Source organism: Periplaneta americana, chromosome 11 (assembly GCF_040183065.1).
Source record: "Periplaneta americana isolate PAMFEO1 chromosome 11, P.americana_PAMFEO1_priV1, whole genome shotgun sequence".
Lineage (NCBI taxonomy): Eukaryota > Metazoa > Arthropoda > Insecta > Blattodea > Blattidae > Periplaneta > Periplaneta americana.
The window spans coordinates 119,318,318-119,336,080 of record NC_091127.1 but is presented as its reverse complement, the minus strand read 5'-3'; the positions used below and the strand labels follow the sequence as shown (position 1 = coordinate 119,336,080).

The window sequence follows — 17,763 nt, the reverse complement described above, 5'->3', positions numbered from 1 at the left end:
ATACTAAGAGTAACATAGATCTTACAATTAACCTCTTAAAAACATGACTACTCTATGTAGTGAGATATTACGTTAAATGGTCTTTGTACTGAGTTAAACAGTTGCCTTGCGTGATGGTACCAGCCGCGCTAACCAAACCCATTTGCGTAATTTGTGTGCTGACACTTGTGTGTGGAGGAAAAATCCTGAAATCACAATAGGGTGTGACTTAATTGCAAATATAGGTTACTCATAGTAGCAATAATTTTTTGTAGTTTGTATATATTATGTCAGTGTTTTCAATGTGCAGTACCTGCATGTACATGTGTATTTCCAAGACAACCAGATATGCTAAGGTGTTCATTTAGTGTTTACCAACTAACAAAGGACCTGAAGATGTCATTTATGGCGAAAACGTTTGTCCTCACCCCACCAGGATCCTATTTTGAGTTTCTATAATTAGGTCATGTTTTGACTTATTTATATATTAAATATAAGCAATTGACGGAACTATATATAAATTATTTTATTTTATTGTACCCGCTTATCGGACCATTATGCCAATGAAACTAGAAAATAAGGGTTCAGATAGATTTTCGAATAATAATAATAATAATAATAATAATAATAATAATAATAATAATAAGAATAGATTTATTTAATCTGGCAGATTTAAGGCCGTAGGGGCTTCTCTTACACTCAAATAGGATTAAAACTTGCTTACATAGTTGAACATATAACTGGATCGGATTTAAATAATTACATACTGATACGATTTAGGTACATAATGAGATCAAAAGGGGTAGTTACATAAAAATTTACCTCCTAAAATAAAAATAAACATAGTGGAATACATATTAATGTTGTTAGAATCAAATAGGAATGACACAAAAACAGAAGGCGATAATTCAATAAAAAAATTTACACAGTAAAAATAAAAAAATAAACACATTGGAATACATATTAGTATTAGATTACAAGTGAGCAAGATTCACATAAATAAACCAGAAACCGACAACTGAATAAAATGTACACAATAAAAAATAAGATTAATAATAAAAATTAATAAAAAAACAATACAGTGGTATACATATTGCTGTTAAGTGATAAATAAACAAGATTTACATAATTACACAATAAAAATAAGAAACAAACAAAAATAAATACAGTGGAATTACATTAAATATTTGCAACGCGTTAGGTCTGGCAACTCATCATAAGAGTTCGGCAGCCCGTGACTTCAAGCGGCAGAAAATTTTTAGTGACGAGAAGTAGCAACAGTGAAAGATTAAGAATAAAGAGATGATGTGTGGAGTGGTATTTCTAGCGTGTTATCATATTGTGACCGAGTATTTAAGTTATGATAGCGAGAAAGATTGTGGAATCGGACAAATAAGTAAGAGGGAGTAGAAGTGTGCAAAATTCGGTATAAGAGAGAAAGGGAATGTAACTTTCTCCTCTCATTTAATCTGAGCCACAAAAATGTATCGAAAGAAGGCGAAATGTGATCGTAGTAGTGGACGTTACAAATGAAAAGAACACAGGCATTATGAACAGGTTGCTATATTCGGTTACTGGATATTCAGATAATCGACTCTTCACTGTATAGTCCTTCCATATATTGTCATCTTCCATGCGTTCTACGTGTACTTTCCATCGTATTAACCATCAATAATGCTGGTTTTTCATAGAGTGCATAGAATTCTGTATTTTTCTAATCTTCATTATTCTGACAGCTCCAGTGATCTTGTGTCGTATCTCCCTTTCCCATACTCCTGATACTGTTTTGGTTAAGGTCACGTTTATGAACCATACATAGCTACTACTCTAATTATTGTGCAGTATACACTCAATTTAATTTTCATTGATGGCATTGATGCTCATAGCACAGACAGGACTGCATGATAACTTCTATTGGCATCCAGTGTTCTCCCTTTAATCTCTGTTTCTACATCGTTACTTCTATGCAAAATTACCGTCCCCAATTTGCAGGAGGTAGCACAAATTGCTCATTTGAATGGCCTCACTGAGCGTGAACTTGCCCCACCCTCTATCTGCATTATATACCATCTATATGTAAAGTCATGGACACAAAAAATGACCGATCCCCTTTAACGTAAATTTGTCTAAGTCCACTATCGGCAGAGCCTGGTGGAAAATCTGAAGGTATTCAGAGTATGCTTCGAGTTATAGCACTACACCTATGTCTCTTCATTCTCCGGCAGATTTACTGATTGGATAAAATTAAGAAGTTTCGTACCTGACAAGGACGGGTTCTCAAGTGTTCTCGCACGATTCCGATTTCTGTGATGTGTGTTGGATGGACTGTATCAAAATATACATACTACGAGTGGGAGTCAAATGAAAACCTTAAAAATGTAATAAAATTCGAAATTTCGCGCCATTGTTCTGCAAGTTGGCAGTATTGTCACCACTACTATTAACAATCACCGTATTCCGAATCCCACAGGACCGGTGGACATCAATGACATCACGTTGCAGCGAAATAGGAACAAAACTGCTGGAAGGCTCAATGGCTAACATGGTGGATATACAATTTGTTGTCTGTGCTATGCTAGCATGATTTTGCAAAATTTCCGTACTATCATCTCGTTCAAAGAAGGGAGAGCATAAACAATTTATAGCTATCTTGAACCAGTAGTAATAACTGGTCCGTTGACATGTTCGCTCATAAGCCATTAACATATTTTTTTACGTTGTGCTCATTACAAACGAGGCTATCAAATGCAAAACTCGCCTTATCCAGTAAAGTGATTTGTCAGAAAACAGGAAAAACCGTTATGGATATGGACAGTTTCGCATATGATAGTAGCTTTCTGAGCTCTATGGAAGAGGAATTAGACCAGATTTGCACAGACTGACTATATCAGTAGATATAGAGTTGCAAGAAGTACAACATCCCATATGTTACTCATTTTGTATTAATTTTGGATAAGGCGATTTTTGCACTTGATAGCCTCATTACCAGGGAAAGGATTTATATGTAAATACATATTTACTTATAAAGCTAATATAATTTATATTTTGCATTATCTTTATGTTTCACAATGTGTAGGGTTGAAAAATCCTACTTTTATTTTCCATATTTTTCCATATTTTAGAGTTTAGTACATATTTTCGTTAATTTCCATATATTTTCCATATTTCATATAAAACAGTCCATATTATATTAGGTTTAACAATAAAACAAAACAAAATTCCATTAACTTTTAAAAATACATTTCAACAATAGAGATTTAAACACATGTTCAGTAATCCCTTTAACATCAGAGTTATTTGAAAATTAGCAGTCCTATCAACAATGGGAAAGTAAGTTACAAAACTGTATTAATTTAATTTAAAATTTTTAACAGACTTCAGTTGTGCAGCTCAACAGTTAAATGCCAGTCAGAGTACACATAGGTTCAGTTTTGTAAATCATACTATAAAGACGGTAAATATGCCAAAAGTACGTCATTCAGTCAATTTAAAATCAAAACTAACAAGTTACATTTCAGAATTTAAAGAAGATGGTTTATCAACTGACAATAAAATATTATTTTGTAATTTGTGTCAGTGTGCAGTATCATCTACACAAAAGTTCCTGGTGCAACAACACATTACAACTAGTAAACATCAGGCCAACAAACAACTAAATTCCAAGCAGAGACAATTGTTTTTAACACAACCAACAACATCGAATGTAAGATCTGAGTTTAACATCGACCTGTGCCGTTCTCTCATCTCTGCTGATATTCCTCTCTACAAACTAAAGAATAAGGTCTTCAGGGAATTCCTTGAAAAATATACTCAACATACAATCCCGGATGAGTCAACACTTAGGAAGACGTATGCTCCATCCATCTACGATGAGACAATACAGAAGATAAGAGATGAAATTAAAGATAGTTCAATTTGGGTTTCCATTGATGAGACTCCCGACAAAGAAGGTAGACTTGTTGGTAATGTAGTTATCAGTTTGTTAAGTGAACAATATTCTGAACGAATTCTTTTACATTGTGATGTTCTAGAAAAGTGCAATAACAAAACTATAGTTAAACTGTTCAACGAAGCTATGGGTATCCTGTGGCCAAAGGGTATTATGTACGATAATGTGTTATTCTTTATTAGCGATGCTGCCCCTTATATGGTCAAAGCTGGACAAGCATTATCTGTTGTATATCCTAAATTGACTCATTTTACTTGTGTGGCGCATGCATTTCATCGTGTGGCAGAAGTGGTCAGAGACAATTTCCCTAAAGTAGATTTGTTGATTTCATCAGTGAAAAAAGTATTTCTCAAAGCTCCCAGTAGAGTTAACGTGTTGAAAGAAATGTACCCTGAAATTCCATTGCCACCAAAGCCAATTTTAACTAGATGGGGTACATGGCTAGAAGCAGTTGAATATTATGCCGAACATATAGACTCTATTAACAATGTTCTCCTTGCATTGGACTCTGAAGATGCAGTCTCAATTGATACTGCGAAAACAGTTACCTGTGACATAAGTGTGAAGAATGACTTAGCTCACATTCAGCATACATTTTCATGCATCATAAAAACGCTCAAAAGTCTCCAAAATAGGCACCTTTCACTATCTGAAAGTTTTGAAATTATAAATAGTACTGTGGAACAACTGAATCGTGGTAGAGGTAAAGCTGCAGATGCAGTAAGAGCTAAGGTGGACACTGTACTTTCAAAAAACCCTGGATATGAAGAACTACAAAAGGTTGTTGCTGTGATGAGTGGTGAATCAACAGTGAAGATTAACTTGGACTTATCCCCAGCAGACATTGTGAAATTGAATTATGTACCAGTTACTTCTTGTGACGTCGAACGCTCTTTTAGTCAGTATAAATCTATCCTCAGAGACAATAGAAGAAGATTCACTTTTCAGCACTTGAAAGAAATGTTTGTAACCTATTGTTATGGTAACAGACAATAAAAATTGTGTTTTGTTGAAACTACATTGGAAGATAAGGTACGTCCATTATATTTTTTGTTTAGTTTGATTAAAATGTACCAATATTTAACGTACATAGTCATTTTTTTATAATTTTAAGTCCATATTTAATTCCATATTTTGGTAAAAATCCATATTTAATTCCATATTTTGGTAAAAATAACTACATATATATTTACATATTTCATATATTTTTAGTCCATATAAATCCGTTCCCTGCTCATTACAATACAGCAAAATCAAAGCAGAACACACCGCCATGACACAACAGTGCACGATGTCATTCGTCTGCTAATTGTCGCCCTATACAAGAACCAATCAGATCCACTGATGGCGGCTGATGGAGACTGCCACCATCTCTGCAAGCTGATGGAACCAGTGCGACACCGGTGGAACATCAGTGATGTCATCGTTGAAATTCGGAACATCGTGATGCCATCAGATTGCTCAGTGCTGAGATTCGGAATATGCTCAATGCTCTACAGATGGCAGTATAGGGCAGACAAGCGAAACGCTGTCACAGTTATTAGTTTAAAGATGGCTGTCCCACTTGCAACATGCACCAACGGAGAACAACGTTCTGTCATACGTTTTCTGAGCAGTGAAGGTGTGAAACCTATTGAAATCCATCGGCGAATGAAGGTTCATTATGGTGATGCATGTTTATCACAGCAGCAAATGTATGAGTGGAGTTGAAAGTTCAATAACGGCGTGACTTCTGTGACAGAAGGTCCCTGCCCGGGTCTGGCACACCGCGTTGTGGCACCAGAGTCTATTACATCCATAGTGATGGAAAATCGCGGTGTAACAGCGGATGCAATAGCCACAAATCTGAACATTTATCATGGTTCAGCACAAGACATTATTCATGACGTGCTTAAGTTTCACAAAGTGTCTGCAAGGTGGGAGTGGCAGCTCACTCTAGAACTCAAACAACGTGTTGACGCCTGTGAAGAACTTTTGCGGCGCTTTGAAGCAGAAGGTGATGGCTTCCTTGCGAGAATCGTTACTGGAGACGAAACTTGGGTACACTACCACAAAACCGAAACAAAGAGATCAAGCAAGGAATGGCGTCATTTCTCATCATGAAAACCCAAGAAGTTCCGGACGCAGCCATCTGCAGGGAAGGTTATGCGGACTTTCTTTTGGAATGAACGAGGCGTTATCTTAGAGCACTACATGTCTAGGAGAAACATGAGCAAAACAAAAATGTAACTATTACAAGTAACATGTCCACCATTGTGGGTGAGGGGTTAGCGAGTCTAACTCCAAACTCAGCGGGCCCGGGTTCGATTCCCGGTCGGGACGAGTTGCCTGAGAGGTTTTTTCGGGGGTTTCCCCCCCCTAACTCCTGTGGAAGAATATCAGATAACTTTACCAGGCGATTGGAACCCCACTCATCTTCGCCACTTCCTTTCGTCCCCTATCATCCTTTCATTCATCATCCCGTTCTGGTTTTCAGATCGCTCTACAGGCGGCCCTCCGAAGCTGCTGGCTCCCTCGACAGGCCTCCGTGGATTGTATTCATGCGATGATGGATAGCTTCTGCAACGGAACCCGGGGCAGACATTCCGCCTCGGACCGTTAAGGGAGTCTTGGGGGGAGGTTGCCGAAGCAGGAGTGGTACATGGACTCTGTTGGCTGTAGGGACCGGTCTAGTGGTTAGGTCGGTGCGCGTAGAGGATCGGTGGGCACGCAACTCATGCCATATAGGAGGGTGTACAATAGACTTCAGATCGTAGAGCGTGGGATGTTTCCTTCGTCTCTCCTAACAAGTAAAAATACAGTATTACAGGCAACATGGAGAGTACGAAAGTTATCTGAGCTTCAACCACGAAACACAGTCTGTATCACTAATCTTAATAAATACGGCAAGATAAAGATATTTACGATTCATAAGGATCTTATTATAAATTGTAGATGTCGGAAAGCGCTTAATAATGCGTAGCCGTTATCATTTAATTGTTTGTACTCACTGTTAGTAATCATGTAATCATTTGTTGTGTTAGTGAGTGATCATGTAATAATTCGAACATTCTATGTAAGGAGGGAGATGTACCAGTAATCATGCAATTGTTAAGACGTTGTCATGAGAACAGTTGTGCTTTTTTTTATCAATAAACAAAATAAATGTCATTCCTTGATAATGCGCGTTCAAAGTAAACGCCATGCATATACTGTGGGTCTATATTATGGTCTTTATATAAATATACAGGGTGATTCACAATGATTTACCGCCATTTACGGAGCTTATTTCTGAAGATATTTTGAGAAAAAATTTCACATAAACAAATGTCCTATTCTCAATAGTTACAGATTTACGTTTTGTTATTGGAAGGGATTGCTGTGAGCAACGCGTGATCTTGGCCAGGGAGCAGCCAGAAGCCAGCGCGACCTCGTGGCAATGTCATGTCAGCAGCTGTTTCACTGACGGGGTTCGTGCTCAATGAGACAATGAGCCAGACTGTTGCCTTCGGTTGCGAATATTGTGATCCAACAAGCGGTTCATGTATCAATTCATGTACGAACCATGGATTATCTAATACGCATCTGCTACGGGATTGAAACAGAACTGGATGGTGTTGGAACACATTTTCGGATCATCATGTACTAAATACAGAGATGCTATAACTGTGATCATCTTTGCCTGAGAACGGGCTGCTTAATTATTATTATCGTTTCGCAGCTAATTCAATTTGCAGAAATTAAAATTTCGATAATGTTCTACAAAAAGATAAGAGATATGGAAGGTAAGAATTCCGCTAATTCGGTGTCGTGTACTGGGGGTTCTTTCATCTAAAAGGATAAAATAGTTTTTTAAAATTATTATTAATTTATGTTCTTTATTTATTATACTTTTAATCAAAGTTGCATGTTCAAAATGTAATTAACTATTTTAATACCCAAATATTTTTCATTCTCTTTCTTTTGGTGAAAATTTAAATTAAATCTCTAGTTTTGTTATTCGTGTGCACCATCACTTTCCATCTTAACCTCAATGATGTGGACAGAAGATCGTGTCTGTCTTTCTTTACTCGGTGAGCGTATGCGTAAGATAGATGAAGGATCTTTTCTACCAAACGAAGTCACAAACACATGAGGAGATACTTGCGCGCATCATAATGCCGCTACGAAAATCAAAGATAGCCGTATGCAGTTACGTAGAGTGACGAGTGCGGTTCACAAGCGTGCGGCCAAGTGTACTCAAGCGGACGGCGACATTTTTTAAAATGTGTTGTAAACTCTCCAAGACTGTAAATTAGGAAGTAAAGTTGAACTGAAAATAATTAAGTCGGTGGAAGTGGTGTGATTTGTAATAATTTTTGTGATAATTGTGTAAGAATTATGTAATTTTATAGTTAAAAATAAAAAACGATGTCTGTACGAAAGAACTAAGGAGTTCACAATACATTTTTAGCTTCAAAATACAGATTAATGTGCATTTAACTGCGGAATTCCGGCCAAACAAGTCACTCAACTGGGTGCGTTCCTAATATAATGGCAGTTGACATTGGACATTTACGTCAACAAATATGCCTAACTTGGAGTCAGGCCACAAAGGGAAACATTGAAGGAGGAGGATTCGGTCCGGTGCTGTGGATCTAATTCGGCGTAGCTCAGTGGTCAGAGCGCTTGGTACGTAGAACCAAGGACCCGGAGCGAATTTATCTCCTAAAATATTAATTGTCAATATTACAGATATTATTCTGTAGGACAAATTAATAAATATATAATATTCAAAATATTTACCAATTAAAGAAACGATAGGCTACTTCTGAATGGTCCATTCTCTATTTGTAATATTCTTTCACCTTAAAATCAAAGAAAGAAGGTATTTTACAAACAACTTCAAATTAGTGTAACTCTGTAAATATTGAGAAGAGTACATTTGTTTATATGACTTTTTTGCTCAAACTGTCTTCAGAAATAAGATCCGTAAGTGGCGGTAAATCCACGTGAATCACACTGTACATATAATATCTTTGATGATGTATCTGTCTCTTTCTGTATAAACTGTGATGTATTGGCACGCATTACGAACAGGCACGGGTTACCGGATCATCGGTTTCAGCATCAATATTCTTCAAATTAATTCGTTTTCTCCTCCAATAACCGCTTGTAACACTAAACTCACCTCATTTCTTCGTGGCAGGCTGAAAAATGTGTGTCACTCCCTGTCCCACCCCGCGGTCTGGTTTATCAGCACTCTCCTACAAATGCGCTGATGCTTCCATTGTTACATCCCTACGAAAATCTGAAACAAGAGAAGTTCTTATATTATTTAATTGACTTAAGTTCAATTAACTCCACTTTCATTCCCACCGTTCTTATGAATGGCGTGGGAAATATGAATCCCAGTGGTACACAAAATTTATAAAGTTCAGATGTTTCAAAACTTGGAACGTAGTGAAGGAAATAAGCCGACTTAAATACTTTTTGTTTAATTTTGCATCATTCAATTTTAATTTTTATTAAGACTAAAACTGTATTAATGATACATCGCTTTTGCAATTGGTGGAGTGAATACATTTTTTTTACTTGGTCAATTAACTACGCTGTATCAACTACTAGGCTATTTAGCGTCGATGGGATTGGTGATAGCGAAATGGTATTTGGAGACATGAGGCCGAGATTCATCATAGATTACCTGACATTCGCGTTATGGTTGGGAAAACCTCGAACGAAACTCAACCAGTTATTCAGACCAAGCAGGAATCAAACCGACGCCCGAACTCAACTCCGGGTCGGCAGGTAAACGCCTCAGCCGACTGACAAGCAAACATTCTGTTGGGGGCAGATAAAAAAGTTAATTATTTTTCTTTCACCGTGTTAATAATGTCAAAAGAAATGCTTGTACCAATTTTGCCCACTAAAGCGCAATTATGAAGGCCGTAAAACATAAGTTTGCCAGGGACCGTTAACAGAAAGAAAACACAATTTCATTGGAAAAAATTATTTAAACAGACACAGCAATTGTTGAGATATTTTCAACATATTCCTCACAGAAATTGAGACATTTATCATAACATGGGATCTACAGAGAGGTGCAGACGGCTGTCAAACGTTGATTCGTTCCGATCCCAGTCGATTGACTACTACGACACAAGGATACAAAAATTATCCCCATGGTATGACAAACGTCTCGGTACCAGGAGGAGGATATGTTGACAAATATCGCAACAATTGTTGTATCTGTTTCAATAAATCTTTCCATGCATTCGTGTTTTTGTTTTCTGTAAATGGCGCCAGGGAAAATAATTTTCTGGACGGTCTCGTAATTGCGGTCGAGTGACCAAAATTTTTATAAGCACTTCTTTTGATATTAATAACATAATGGAAGAAAAAAAATAACTTTTTTATCTGCCCCCATCAGAATTTTGCTTGTGAGCCACGCCGATGGCTACGAATAAAATCAACTAGATATATGTAGACTAGTAATTGCTGCTAGTTTATACTTTCAAATACTAGTTTTTTCTTAATTTTGTGTGAATAATCTTTTACTAATACTTACAAGTAAACATTGGATAAAGTTCAGTGACTACTTAGTTTTCAAATGTGCAAACTATACATAAGCCAACTGGACCATGATTTTTTTCTTACATCATCTTAAGCAAACATGAAACATGTAATTACTAAGTTTCATTAAAATATGCAGTTCCGGTACAAATATGAATTTGCATGTATTTCTCATCACTACTTACCAGTCCACACCTGTGGAGTAACGGTTAGTGCGTCTGACCGCGAAACCAAGTGGCCCGGATTCGAATCCCGGTCGGGACAAGTTAACTGGTTGAGGTTTTTCCGGGGGTTTCCCTCTACTCAATGTGAGCAAATGCTGGGTAACTTTCGATGCTGGACCTCGGACTCATTTCACCGGCACTGTCACCCTCATTTCATTCAGACGCTAAATGACGAGATGTTGATACAGCGTTGTAAAAGAAACCACTAGAAAAACTACTCACCACCTTTGTACCCTACATTCCTACATTACAATATGATGCTTAACTTCTGAATATACTGTATGGTAGATACATTTCTTTCACAAAATTCAGAAGTTGCAACTAACTGTTAGCATCTAATGCTCTGCACCTAACCAAGGACATGCCTATAGGCCTATATTCCTCCCTCGTGAACTTTCGGAGGCAGCGGCTTCTCTATGAAACTATGTCGCGCAATATGGCATTTACAGCAACTGGGTCACGTTCTAATGACGCGCCCGATAAAGTTTCTTGTGGCAAACGACTTTCTTCATTGGGGTGAGTAAGCCAGACCCCATCCCTTGCTCCACTCTAGGAGTTTGCAAGTGTACCTATATGATTGCGAGGCTGTTTCTCTGACTGGATGATTGACTACCTGATTTACAGGCTTCACACACTGACATTACTACCTGACTGACTCACTGACTACCTCGTATAATGATTAATTGAATGACTGACCAGTTGATTGATATATTGGGTGACTAGGTAATTGGCTGACGAGCTGGCTGACTGATGACTAAATGACTGACTCAGTTCCTTGCTGACTGACTGCCTTGCTGAGTGAGTAAATGAGTGACTAGTTGACTGGCTGATTAGCTACTGACTAATTGACTGAGTGAATGAAAGCAGCTTGACTGACTGCCTTGTTGAGTGAGCGACTCAGTGAGTGAGTGAGTGAGTGAGCTACTCAGTAAGTGACTGAGCGACTCAGTGAGTGAGTGACCGAGCGACTCAGTGAGTGAGTGAGTGACTGACTTAGTGCGTGAGTGACTGATTAGTTGACTAGCTGATTTTTATTTATTTTAGTATGTTATTTTACGACGCTTTACCAACATATTATTTATACCTTAGGTTATTTAGAGTCTGAATGAGATGAAGGCGATAATGCCGGTGAAATGAGTCCTGGGTCCAGCTCCGAAAGTTACCCAGCATTTGCTCATATTGGGTTGAGGGGAAACCTCGGAATAAACCTCAATCATGTAAACTAAATTGCCACCTGGTTTAGTGGCCAGACGCGCTAACCGTTAATCCACAGGTGTGGACACTAGTTGATTACCTGATTGACTAATTAGATGACTAATTCATTAGCTAGCTGGCTAATTGAATGAGTGAATGACTAGATGTCTGTCTGACTAAATGTCTTGCTGGATGGCTAACTGCCTTACTGAGTGAGTGAGTGAGTGAGTGAGTGAGTGATTGATTGATTGATTCTGGAGGCACTGACACATAGAATTGAGTAACTGCACTGACTGACATAATCTGACATTGTTTCTGTGAGCGAGTGGTTTCACCAGATCTAATATGGTTGTGTATCATGAATGAATAACATGACACATTTAGTCAAGGATTCAATTAACAAATGCAATAATTGAAGTGTCGGCTGGAACAACGTTGTAAGTTACAAAATTTTCATTCGGCGTGTTTCCGTGTAATAATGTTGTATGTCATGTTACCTTGCTATACTCTTTGGCTTGCAACTGTCCATCAATGCAGTACGTGAAATTTGTCCACTCAAAAGTTTGCTACCCTATAAGAACAACGTTGTACGTGTACACATTTTTGCAGCTCCTGTAAATTTTACCAAATGTAACTTATAACGTTGTTCCAGCCGACGCTTCAATTAATTATTGTACAAGATGATATACAGATCGGAAGGTCAAATAATTCCTACGGCTCTTTCAGCCAACAGGCCTTGGAAATTGTTAATTTATTTTATGAGTGATATATAGAAGTATAATTAACTGACGTTGGCGAGAAGTTACATAATGTAACAACTGAATTGTGGCGCCTAAAATGGCAGATTTACCTTATAAACCTAATGTTAGACTAACTTGAAGAGGAAAAATCTCACTTAAAAAATACCGGAAAAGAAATTGTTGTACAATTGATAATCGGTGCCGAATAACTTAATTTCTGATATTCCATTAAAATCATCATTGCGTAGCAATAAAAATATATTAACTTCAAAAATTTCTGCAATTACTGATTCAAGTCTTCCATTCTCAACTACTCATGTTATACAATCGTAATATCGAGGTCTTTTTCTTTGTTTTTGCTTTGCTTTCTTCATCTCGAGCTTGATCTCGACTTTTTTTTTAATTTCCTTAATTTTTATTGCCTTTAATTTATTTCTCTTCATTCCTTGAATCTTTTATTTAAACCATTCATCCTCCTTCACTTTTTTCTTCCTTCTTCATTCTTGTACTTTTTCTTCCATAAATTTATTTCACATTACTGATTAATTATTTTTTATTTGTTTTATTCACTTCATTAAATCATTCTTCGATTATTCTTATATTTAAGCCATTCTTCTTTTTCATTACTACTACAATTCTCTTTTATTTCTGTGGTTCATTCCTTCACTGATTCCTGCAGCTTACCTTTCTTCCGTTCCTTTTTCTTCTTACTGTCTTTCTTTTTCTTTTTCCCTTTCTGCCTTCTTTTTCTCCCTTCATTTCTACTTTTCACTTTCTTCCTTCTCCCTTTCCTTTTCTTTCTAGTCTCTCCTTTTTCTTCCTTCTGTTCTTTACTTTCTTTTTTCTTTTCTTTCTTCCTTTCTTTACTTCTCTTTCTTCCTTTATTTTTATTTCTTCCTTTCTTTACTTTTATTTGTTCCTTTTCTTTACTTTTTTCTTCCTGTCTTTACTTTCATTTCTTCCTTTCCTTACTTCTCTTTCCTCCTTTCTTTACTTCTCTTTCTTCCTTTCTTTACTTCTCTTTCTTCCTTTTTTACTTTTATTTCTCCCTTTCTTTACTTTCATTTCTCCCTTTCTTTACTTTCATTTCTAACTTTCTTTACTTTCTCTTTTTCCTTTCCTTACTTCTCTTTTTTCATTTCTTTATTTTTATTTCTTCCTTTCTTTACTTTATTCCTTCCTTTCTTTACTTTATTCCTTTTTTTTTAGTTTCTTTTCCAACTTTCTTTATTTTCTTGCTTTCTTTCCTTATTCTTTTCCTTTCTTTCTTTCCTTTATTTTTTCTTTCTTACTCTTTTCCTTCCTCTTTATATTTAATTCCTTCCTATCTTTAATTTTCCGTCCTTAGTTCTGTTCTATCTTATTTAGTCTTTTCGTTTTCTTTTCTTTTCTTCTCATTCCTTTCTTATCCATTAATTAATTTTTCTTTATCTACGTTAACCTTTCTGGCCTCAACCCTTTTCTCAGTCCTTTTCTATTCTTTTACTTTTATAAATTTCTTAATTTTATTTCCCTTCTCCTTTCTATCTATCGGGGAACCCGATAATGTCCATAGCTCATGTCACTATAACATACATTTTGTTTTTCTGGCACTCACGGAAGCAATACTAACATAATAAAAGCACACATTGTTACCACTTCACAGTGAGTTGTTTACAGTGGAGCACGTTGTGAACACTGACCTGGATACCGGGCACGCAAAATAAATAATGCAATTCAATTCCCTATACATCCGCTCCAACGGCGGATCAGACATTTTTGTTTGTTCGGATATAAGAAATATCGCGCGAGTGGATTGCTCTCGGATGAGATTCAAATCTCTGTGCGAACTCTTATGCCTCTCTACTCTATTCAGTTTCCTATTCCACCCGGAACGGCGCTGGAGCTCCTTGACACTGCGTTGAATAATTTGAAAATTTTCTAAAATTTACATTAGAGAGGAAACTAAATCTAAACAGATTTTATCGAACATATTTATAGTATTGATGAATCAGGAATTACATAAAACTTAATTAACAGTAAATATAAAAATTATTCATTGAGTGAATATTTTGTTAATCGGTGAAAACAGAGCTTATAGATTTAGTTAATCAATGGATAGTGAATAACTGAGTAAAAACATTTTGGGATGAGTGAAAGTACAGAATTAGTGTGCGTGTAAATATATAGTTAATGAACTAGTAAATACATAAAACTAGTGGATGAGCGAATGTATGGAAGTAGTTTTATGAATTCGACGATTTCATTGTGTGCTTTTATGCAGTAGAAATAATTTGCTTTCATTTATAATTCAATACAAGAAAAGTTAAGCCCAATACAGCTAGTTTCCAGAGTACCATTAATTTCATTTGGGTATAAAACGTGACTTTGAGAGAGTAATTTTCATCCGGTTTGCAAGGAACATATAACCCCCGGGATAAGTGGCAACATCTCTGACACTGATGTTAAGCAAATAGTCTGCACAAAATTATGCAGGCGTTGAAAACGAAAATTATTGTTTTCAACAATAAAATTACTCTATTAGGCTATTATGTGCATTGTAGTAATAAAGATAACTACAAGACATCAGACTCTGTAACATGTAGTTATGACTAGTCATAAAGTTTATAGTCATTGTGGCAAGTAATGTCTGTATACGTTTTTCTATAAATAATATTTCTCTTCTTTTTCAAATCATATTGTAAAAGACATTACATACATTGTTAAGTTCTCAAGGAAATGCACTATAAGATCCTTTTAAAATTATAATATTGGCAATAATAAATAATCGCCCTCTGATTGAGCTTCAGTTAAATGAATGCAAGTAATAATAATTATAACATATGACAACAGAAACAGAATCACAGCAATAATAATTCACAGGCAACTGACACACCTAAATAGCCTATACGTCACGCGATATGTCCGACGAACTGAAGCGTATATAAATAAACTTAACAAAAATATCTACTTTAATATTTTTTTTTTCTAATTTCCTCCCGTATTAGTGTGTAGACAATTTTTTTCCAACTTTAATGAGAGAGTACAAGATGAGTATTATTATTATTATTATTATTATTATTATTTCGTCATCGTCGTCATCACTGATCTGTCGCTACTTGGATAGCGTGTCCGCTTCCCAAACAAGTAGTCCGCGGTTTGGTTCCCGGTGTGGATAATGGAAGAGATTTATTTTCCGTCCACGGGACTGGGTATTTGTCTCTTGTCGTGTGCTGTCCTGTGTTGTCTCAGCGGTGGCCCTCCGCTCTGCTGACCACACGAACAAGGAGTCCTCGAATGTGTCCCTGTCAAATGTTGGTTCAAAGCATTCAATTCGAATTCGCTAGGAAAGGAGATTTAATAGAAGAAGGAAAGAAAGAAAAATTAAAGAAGAACGAGAAAGAGAAAGAATTCAGGAAAATGAAACGAAGTAAAGGTAGAGAGAGAGAGAGGAGAGAGATGGAAGGAAGGAAGAAAGAAAGACAGAAGGAAAGAAAGTAAGAAAGAAGGAAAAAAAGAATAAGTAAAGAGAGAAAGAAATAAATAAAGAAGAGAAGCAAGAAAGTACGAAAGAAAGAATAATTAGAGACGGAAAGAAAGAAAGAAAGAAAGAAAGAATAAGTAAAGAGAGAAGTAATGAAAGAAAGAAAAGAAGGAAAGAAGAAAAGAAAGAGTGAATGAAACAAGGAAAACAAGAAAGAAGGAAGAAAGAGGGAAGAAGGAAAGAAAGAAAGAAAGAAAGAAAAGAAAGAAAAGAAAGAAAGAACGAACGAAGGAAGGAAAGAAAGAAGGAAGGAAGAAAAGAAGGAAAGAAAGAAAGAAAGAAAGAAAGAAAGAAAGAAAGAAAGAAAGTCAGGAGCTATGCTATTAAAATATAAGTATCATTAAGATTTCAAGGATAGAGGTCATTAGTGACATGTTCCCGTCTTAGAAGTCATCCGTTGTGTCTTCATTGATCGGAACTACACTCTTACACGTCCAATTCGCGTATATTTCATTGTTATTTTTGTTAATCTTGATTTGGCGGTTTACATGTATCGAGTTTTATTATTCCTGTATGCCTGTATGTTGCTACTTTTTTCCAAAGTAAGGGTTACTTTATTTCTTAAAAACTGTCGTCATTTGGCTTCAAGTCTGACCAAATCCATCTTGCTGTCCTTTGCATAAATTTCATGTCAGTGGATTTCAGCCCCATTTTATTTTTCGCTCTAATAATCCAGCTTTAACTGTCATATATCATAAGGACTAGAGTTCTGTATAATTTTATTCTTGTAAACTTTCGTACTTTGTTATGTTTAGAATATATTGATAATTTAAGATATGTCTAAAGAACTTAGAAATTTTACTAACTGTGTACATTTCATTATCATATGAAACTAAATTCCGTGGTTAGTTGAATTTATTTGCTTTCTTGATAACTTTATATTAATTAATGTTTTTCTTCTGTTTTGGTTTTCGCCTTAAAATAATATTACGGAAACTTCATATTTTACTATTGAAATTATTAAATCACACCCATTTATAATTTTGTTCACTATTATTATTATTATTATTATTATTATTATATGATTGTAAGAAATTTAGAAGACATTTAGTCTAAATCTAAATCAGGCTTTCCAGGTCACAAGCTTTAAATTTGGAACAGTGCTACTTATCGGAACTCTTCTTTATAATAATGACGTGACGTCAAAATTATGCAATGAACCAAAAACTGAAACTGGACTACTGGCTAGAGGACAGCACCACCACAAGCCAGTAGTGTCGCTCGTTTGAAATTGTATGTGTGCGCTTAATGGAATTGTCTTGTTATGAAGGGAACTTAGCATCTGTTTTTGTCTCGTAGTTGAGATTCCTCTACAATGCAGTCCTCTGGTACAATCTCGATCCAATTAACAGTTACGTGCACGAATACAATGGATAGCACAGAGTAATGTACGGACAATTATGCCGCATTCCTGCGCCCGCACTGGACTCTGCTTGGAAGTTTCAGAATACAGAAATCAGAGGTTTCATAGGGATGTCTCTTGTTTCAAGAAAAAGGAAACATCATAACTTGGTCTGTGAATACTGAGGTGGTTGAGACAGTTCACTAGCAATGTACAAGAGGAATGGCAAGGGAGGTGTAGGCCGTTTTAGATAATGATGGATAGAATAAAGCGGAAAGATA

The 17,763-nt window shown here is 36.2% G+C and overlaps 1 protein-coding gene across 1 annotated transcript in view; it reads right to left on the bottom strand.

Annotated features, from left to right (window-relative positions):
• Nucleotides 1-17,763, bottom strand: part of LOC138709287 (ras-related and estrogen-regulated growth inhibitor) — a 343,718-nt gene that overhangs the window by 173,908 nt on the left and 152,047 nt on the right. The window contains exon 2 of the mRNA XM_069839947.1: nt 9,078-9,197. The gene's annotated coding sequence lies outside the window, so the exon portion shown is untranslated. The remainder of the gene's footprint in view (nt 1-9,077; nt 9,198-17,763) is intronic.